The 7,838-nt window shown below is 52.3% G+C and overlaps 1 long non-coding RNA gene across 1 annotated transcript; it reads right to left on the bottom strand.

The window, feature by feature from the left end:
* Positions 1-398: 398 nt before the first annotated feature.
* On the bottom strand, positions 399-2,120 carry LOC149346056 (uncharacterized). Its single transcript, XR_016292356.1, has 2 exons — positions 1,699-2,120; positions 399-1,034 (listed from the first exon to the last, which is right to left on the bottom strand). It is a non-coding gene; the product is annotated as an uncharacterized LOC149346056 (long non-coding RNA).
* Positions 2,121-7,838: the final 5,718 nt, after the last annotated feature.

Below are 7,838 nucleotides of genomic sequence, written 5' to 3'. Positions count from 1 at the left end.
ATCGACCGCTGTAATAAGCGCGAGTGCGACCGCTTTACAAGCGTACAAAAAGATAGGCGTGCGCTCATTTATAAAGAAAGGAAGAGCCTGCTGTGAAATAACTAGGGGCCTGGTCAGCTGCAGTGCACTTTTTAGAGAAGTAAGATTGACAAACTACTCTAGGTGAGTGACTAACTGATACAAAACGCGAGAATTCTGCAGTGCAGTTGTTTCGCTTCGCTGCCTTCGGCTTCAGCGGCGTGCGTCACGTGAATTCGGGATGATGGAGGCAACAGCAACTCGATCGTCACCTTCATGCAAAACTGTGTAATGGTGCCTATTGCAGCGTTCTACAATTACTGCTCCCATGGGGAGTTTATTGTTTGCTGAATATTCAAGAATGAGGCAAAATTTAGCCGTCAACCAAAAGACAAATTTCGGTTTATTGGTCATGGGCATGCAAAGGCGCTATAAATAAATGTAAGACAATATAATATACATACAGTAAACATAACTAATGAAGCATCAAGGTAACAACATTGAACTGCCAGGTAGTAACCACAGATTTGTAAAACAAACATACCCTTTAAATATGAAAACATAAATTGTACTCATGGTCACACTTAAGACTTAGACCATGTCACATAAAGTAGAACAGGTCACTGCAACAAACATCAAGGAAACGAAGGCAGTCATGGTTCGCAGTCCAAAGTAACACAAAACTTTTAGCAACATACGGTTAAGCAAAAAACATATATGATGAAAAACAATTGCAATCGACTAGAATGAGGAACTTGGTTACTTCACATAATATTGCACTGCGAGAACAAATCAAAGCAATAAACACTCCACATACAAACAAGCCCATGCTCCTCTCTTGTTTTGGAACACTGTGGTGTGGACAGGTACGATGGGCAGTCCTTGAATATTGAAGGCACAGCGCTAGGGTCCAGTCGTGGCACCGGCAAAGTGGTCTCGATAACCTTTCCAGTCCTTGGGTCATGATAGACTGTTTTTTTTTTAATAAAGCTCTCATGGAAGTGCAGCGCACAGACCTGCAAAAACGAAAACAGGGGACTGTACCACAAAAAGATATCACAGTGTCTCCGAAAGGACATTAATTATGTATACGTGCTCAAGGTAGTTTTTTTTTTTTTTTGGTATTGGCAGATTATTTCCTGATGCAAGCACAGGCTGAACGAACACTTTTCGCAGAAAACACATGGTATTTGGTGTTTAACGTCCCAAAGCAGCTCAGGCTATGAGAGACGCCGTAGTGGAGGACTCCGGATAATTTCGACCATCTAGGGTTCTTTAACGTGCACGCGTCTGTCGACACTCCTGCCGACGCGTCTGTCGACACTCCTGCCGACGAGTCTGTCGACACGGCTGCCGACGCGTCTGTCGACATTGCTGGCGACGCGTCTGTCGACACGGCTGCCGACGCGTCTGTCGAAATTCCTGCCGACGCGTCTGTCGACACTCCTGCCGACGCGTCTGCTAACGACAGTATGAGGCATTAAAGGCTTTCGCCTTAATATGAACACGAAAGAATTTCGCTTGTCAGCCGTAGGAAGCATTCTGAGAGTCGCCTCGTCCTTCTATGCGGCACAACGGATTCTAGGCCTAACGCTCAATATGCTCGCACTGACAATGAACTTTGCGCAGCGTAAAAGCGGGCATGAAGGTACACAACAAGCTAATTAAAGCAGTTCTTACCCTTGAAGAAGCTGTAACTTGGTAGTCCTTGCGTGGTATTGCACGCAGCCAGTTGTTCCGCTGGGCATCGTCCTTCGGAAATCAGAAGACTTGAATTTTCGAGTCTTCGTCGTAGTTTCCCCGGCATTTCGGCACACAGCACTTGTAAGGCATGCTGATAGCCGCACTTCACTCCTTGGCAACCACCACGCGCGCCGATCATGCGCAGGAACGCGCACCCAGTGCAGAAACACAGAACAATGCCAGAACGATGCACGCAACGGCAGGCTTCCTGCCGCTGGTCCGCGCGCGCCGACTGCGGGGTTCGTCGGTTCGTTTCGTGCGCGCGCGCCTCCCGACTCTCGAAGAGGCGATCGCCTACCGGAAATGACGTTGGTCACGTGACATTTGGGAGCGCGCAGGCCTGAAGTCCTTCTAGGAGGTATTGGTAGAGGTGAAAGCGTTTTCCGCACCACTTTCGCTGCTTCTGTGGCACTGATGACGTCACATATAATTGAGTACTAATTACCAAGTGATGACAAATCAGTAATTAATTGTTAATTACTGATTGATGTCTGAATACTAATAAACTGCTAATTAATGACGCTTAAGCTTCGCCTTTAGGAGTGAAACGAGACCGCGTGTTGTAGCGCTTCCAGGGAGTCCACGGAACGCCACCACCCGTTCGGCGCGATGCCTTGCCCTTTGAACGCAACGCTTTTTGAGGAAAGGAAATGGCGCAGTAATTCTCTGTCATCTCGGTGGACACCTGAACTGCACCGTAGAGGAAGGAAGGAAGTGGGAGTGAAAGAAGACAAAGAGGGCCCGTAATGAAGAAAATGAAAATTGTATTTGAGGAAAGGAAATTACGCAGTAACTGTCTCACATATCTCGGTGGACGCCCGTCGGGGGGCAGTTTTTTGACCTAAAGTGTGGTCACTGATGTGTGGTTAAGATGTTAAGCTTCGTCTTTGAGTGGAACGCGAGAGCGTCTTGCAACGCTGCCAGGGAGTCCATAGAACGCCATCGCCCATTCGGTTCTACGCCTCGCTCGTCGGTAAATTTGTTTTTGAGGAAAGGAAATTATCTGTCTCTCATATATCGTTGGACACCTAAACCTCGCCGGAAGGGAAGGGAGTAGGATGAGAGTGAGCGAAGACACCGTATTCACTAGACGCGCCTTTGATCATTCCAAACCATCGAGCTTGTGCATTTGTTTATCAGACAGATTGTGTCGCGTTTTATTTTTCTGCGAGACGAGAATGATCCATTTTTGTGTACTTTTGTGCAAGTGCGCCTGCGCAATGCTTTGCCTGAGTTTTTGGTCTCCTGTTCTGATAAAAGAACGACAGCCGTAAGAGGATTTTGGCGCGAAGTTGTCACGGCTTTTAACATGCTGAAAGTCCGCTTTTCTACAGATTATTTAAATTATGTGTCGAGAAAGAAACTGTGTAAAGATTTGTTGGATGGTGGTGGTGGTGAAAACTTTTAATTACTGAAATAGAGTTTGGGAGCCACAGAGTGGCACCGCTACATGGTCGGCGTCCCTAGTCCGGGACACTGCATGACAACGCCCCGTCTCTAGCCCGTTTCACCAGAGCCCTTTGGGACTCAAGCGAGGAGCAGTAGAGAAGGGCAGTCTCCCATGCCTCTCTGGAAGGGGTAGGGGAAGGGGGAGGTGGGGATTTTGAGTACATGCCCACACCATGTGGAAGATATCACAGGTCTCGCCACAGTGTGGGCATCGCCCATCCGTGTTAGGATCGTAATGCTTTAAGATTGCAGGACAGAGTAGAGTACCTGTCTGCAGGCGCCTTAAAGTTCGCTCCTCCGTCTTACTCAGCCCCTTTGCAGGGGCCGGGAAAAGGCGGTGGATGTCGCTATAATGCGTTATAATTTCCTTGAATCGCAGCAGCGGCTGGTTAGACTCCGAGCCAGAAGAGCTGGGATGAGGAGCCCGGTGAGTAAGCGCTCGGGCAGCCGTGTCAGCGGCCTCATTACCTCGTAAGCCCTGGTGGCCAGGAGCCCAAATGATTCTTTTGGGTGTTGGATCAGTGGCAGTCCGTCTTAGAATACAAGCAGCTGAGGGGGAGATCTCCCCTGCCAAGTAATGATGACATGCTTTTCGGGAGTCCGTGATAATGATTCTCGAATTGGCGTGGGCGGCAGCAAGCGCTATCGCTACTTCTTCGGCTCACATTGAATTCGGGGCTCGAAATTAGAGTCGATCAACGTGCATTTCCTGGTGAACGACAGCGGTCGTGTAAAATCCCGTGGGCGATGGGCCTGCTACGTCTACATAATATACACCAGGTCGGGGGCCGTGTTGTCTCTCAAGAGCCCGAGCCCGCGCTTGTCGCCTGTTTACGTGCATGTCGGTGTTCATGTTACGGGGGAGCGGGGAGACCCAGAGCATATGGCGCCACAGTACTGGGATACGCTCCGCCTCCTCTGGAGTGCAGTCGTGAAGGATGTGTAAGCGGTTTAGCAGGCGGCGCCCAGGGGCCGTCTGCATGAGCCGCGTGTATTGGTTCACGAGGTGGGCCTCCCGCAGCTCCTGGTAGGAGTTTAGCACCCCCAATGCCTTGAGTTTGGCATTAGAGGTAGCCACCGGGAGATCCAGGGCTCGCTTAGTTGCCTTGCGGATGACGGCGTCTACTCGCGCCTCGTCTTGCTTAGTAGTGCGGAGATATGGCACGGCGTAGAGGATCCGGCTAGTCACGAAGGCATAGACGAGCCGAAGCGCGTCCCTGCCCCGCAGACCGCCCCACTTGTTGGAAACGCGGCGGATCATGCGCCCTACCTGTTCGCCTACTCTCTTGAGTTTCAGAATGGTGGAGTCCGGTCTGAGTCTGTGGTGAATGAAAAGGCCCAGAATACGGAGCTCCTCCACCTCTCTAATAGGACCTCCTGACAGAGAGATGCGAATTGCTGTCCTATCCTTTGGGTTCGCTCTGACATGCAAAAACTCTGATTTCGCTGGAGCACATTGGAGCCCACAATCAATAGCATACGCATCGACTATGGAAGCGGCCTGCTGAAGGCGGGCCTCCATGTCCCCAAGGCTCCCCTCAGTGGTCCAAATTGTAATGTCGTCTGCATATAACGCGTGTTGAATGCCTTCCACCCGGGCCAGTTGGCTTGGGAGGCGCATCATAGCTATGTTGAACAGGAGCGGTGATAGCACCGCTCCCTGAGGGGTACCCCGTGTTCCCATCATGTAAGGGCCGTATTCATCGCCCTCAATCCGAAGAAAGGCCTGGCGATTAGTCAAGAAATCTCTTACATACGCGTAGGCCCTAGCCCCACAATCGGTAGAACTCAAGTTGGCCAGGATGCTTCCGTGTTTAACATTGTCGAAAGCCCCTTTCAGATCATGGGCCAGGATGGCTTTGTCATTGTGTTGCATAGTTGTGGGTCGTATTACATCCCTGTAAAGCTGGAGAAGGACATCCTGTGCAGACATGTGGGGGCGAAACCCGAACATGGTGACTGCAAAGAAGCCCTTACTCTCCAGGTATGGAGAGAGGCGATCCCGAACCATCGTCTCCATAAGCTTGCCCGCACATGAGGTCAGTGATATGGGCCTCAGGTTGTCCGTATTCACGGCCTTACCTGATTTAGGGATAAACGTCACAAGTGACGTTTTCCACTCGGGAGGGAGTGGACGCCCGTCCCAGATCTGGTTGATGTATTCTAATAAATGGAGGTAGGCTGAGTCCGGTAGGTTCGCCAACAGGTTCACTGTTATGTGATCCCGTCCCGGAGCCGTACCCCGGCGCATTTTTGCTAAGGCCGCCTTAAGGCGTGCAACTCAAAAGGGGCATCAAGAGTTACATTAGGCCTGCCAGAGTACATGTACTCAGGCCCAGGCGGGTCCTCCGTACGACAAAGATATCTGTCACACAGATTGTCCGCAAGTTGCGCCGTCGTACCTTGATACCCTTGCAGAGCCCGCCGGAGCTGCTTTTGCGTCTCCCCTCTCGTTTGAGAGGGGTCGATTAGACTGCGAAAGAGACGCCACGTCCCGTTCGAGCTCATCTGATGAGCTGCGGCGTCGCAGCGTGCTATCCAATTTGAATCTGAGAGTTCGGCAACATACGCTGCAGCTTGCTCTGTGAGTTTGGCTATGCGGTCGCGTAATTTGCGATTAGTTTTCTGCTTTTTCCACCGTTTAGTTAAGCTCCGGCGCGCCTCCCACAAATGCAGGAGGTGGGTGTCCACTGCGGGGATCTCTTCGATAGTTTGTAGTGTTGTGACGTGTTGTTTCTGAATGTTGTATATGTGGTTAGCCCACTCCGCGTAGCCGCCGGAAAATAGTACGGGAGGGATAGTGTGATTTCGGAATTTGTGCCAATCGGTCAGCTTGACCTGACTCAATTTTTTGCGCGCTGCCTTCGCCATAAGTGTAATCCCGAGAAGGAGGTGATCGCTGCCTGGAGAATCTCCCAAGTTCTCCCAAGCAGCCGCTCTAGCATTTTTAACGAGAGAAAGTTCTAAGCACGTGTCGCGGGTTACCGAATTCCCCACTCGGGTGGGATACGCCGGGTCCGTGAGCAACGTGAGGCTGAGGGTGGAAATAAGCTCCGCCAGCTTACGTCCTCTTGCCTTTTCGAAGTGGTAGCCCCAATGAAGGCTGGGAGCATTGAAGTCTCCAACGATCACTAGAGGCTCTTTGGCTGCCATTTTTATCGCGCGAAGGAAGATTTCATTAAAAGTTACGCGCGGCTTATGCGGAGGGCAGTATATGTTGAGGATATGTATTGACGGGTCGCGGCGTCTGAGAGGCAGTACCCGGACCATTGTATATTCTTGCTCGGTACTCAAGTCAAAGTCGACCTGAACCCCGGTGTAAGCCTTATTCACCAGGATGCACGTAGAGGGGGCCACCTGAAAGGTGCTGTAGCCTGATAATTTAGCGTCTATGCCGGGCTCCTGCAGGGCAACGAGTGCCGGCATGTCACCTAGGGACTGCAGGTAGAGCTGGAGGTGTGACCGTTTTTTCCAAGCCCTGAAACCCCTGCAGTTCCATTGGATGATTTGGAATTTTTCAAGGTTTTTATCATTCCTATTAGATGTGCTAGCCATCTTGTTCTTATTTATTTACGGGGGAGCGGTCTAGCTCTGGCCGGGAGCCAGCGCAACCCCAGCGAGGGGCCCCACCGACTCAACAGCTGCCGAGCCTGAACCGTGTTCCTTCGCTGCCTGGCGGGAGGCTGTCTTACGTTTGAGGTGAGGGGAATCGGCGCTAGTGACGTTCTGAATTTGGGTGCTGACCCAGGGCTGCACGGCTTTAAGGACCGAGTCAGTGACCTGGGCCATAAGGTCGGGAAGTGCTTGCGTTAAAGCTGCCTTGAACATGTCCTGGAAGGACTCGCGGACTGCTGACATGATTTGATTCGGGAGGGCCGCCACTTGCTCCTCCAGTTGCTCGGTTTGGCGCTGCAGTGCCTCTAGGCCGGCGACGCGGCCAGTTGATCCAACTACCGTGTCCCCGCTCTGCCGCGAGACGCTAGTGAGGCAAGATGTTACGGATGATCCGTCATCCTCGTCATCTGGCTCAGCTTCTTGCATTGGTTCGGATGACCCGGCCTGTTTGGCCTCTAATTCCTGAATTTTGCACGCTAGAATTTGGTTCTGGCGCCTGAGCTCCTCTACCTGCTGCTGTAGGGCGGTTTAGGTAGGGGAGGGACGGGTAGGGGAGGGACGGGTAGGGGGCCCAGAGACTGCCCTACTCCAACTGCTCACCTGTGATTGGACGGGTGCAAGGGCGGGAAGTCCCTGGCGTTGAGGACCGGGGGCACCGCCTGGGTCGCGGACTTGACAGGTTTCGATGTGCCGGGTTTGACCTTGATTTCCTGATCGGCTGGCGCTTTCTTGGCCTAGGGCGGAGGAGCCTGCTTGGGCCCCGTCTTTGTCTTCGGTTTCGATCCGGATGGGGAGCTCGGTTTGATGGCTTTCCGGAACCGCCCAGCACAGCCAGGAACTCCGCTAGGGTGGCCGCCTCCGCAGATGAGGCAGCTCGGAACACAGTCATGTTCCGCCAGGCCGTCAGGAGTGGCATCGGGAACCTGTACTCCGGAGCGTTTGCAGCGTCCCGGCTGCGGCCGCTGGCACGCATCGACCCGATGGCCCACTGTGCCACAGCGGTGGCATGCTGG

Source organism: Amblyomma mixtum, chromosome 4 (assembly GCF_055824585.1).
Source record: "Amblyomma mixtum isolate Tamu chromosome 4, ASM5582458v1, whole genome shotgun sequence".
Classification (NCBI taxonomy): domain Eukaryota; kingdom Metazoa; phylum Arthropoda; class Arachnida; order Ixodida; family Ixodidae; genus Amblyomma; species Amblyomma mixtum.
This window is presented reverse-complemented; position numbering and strand designations above follow the sequence as displayed.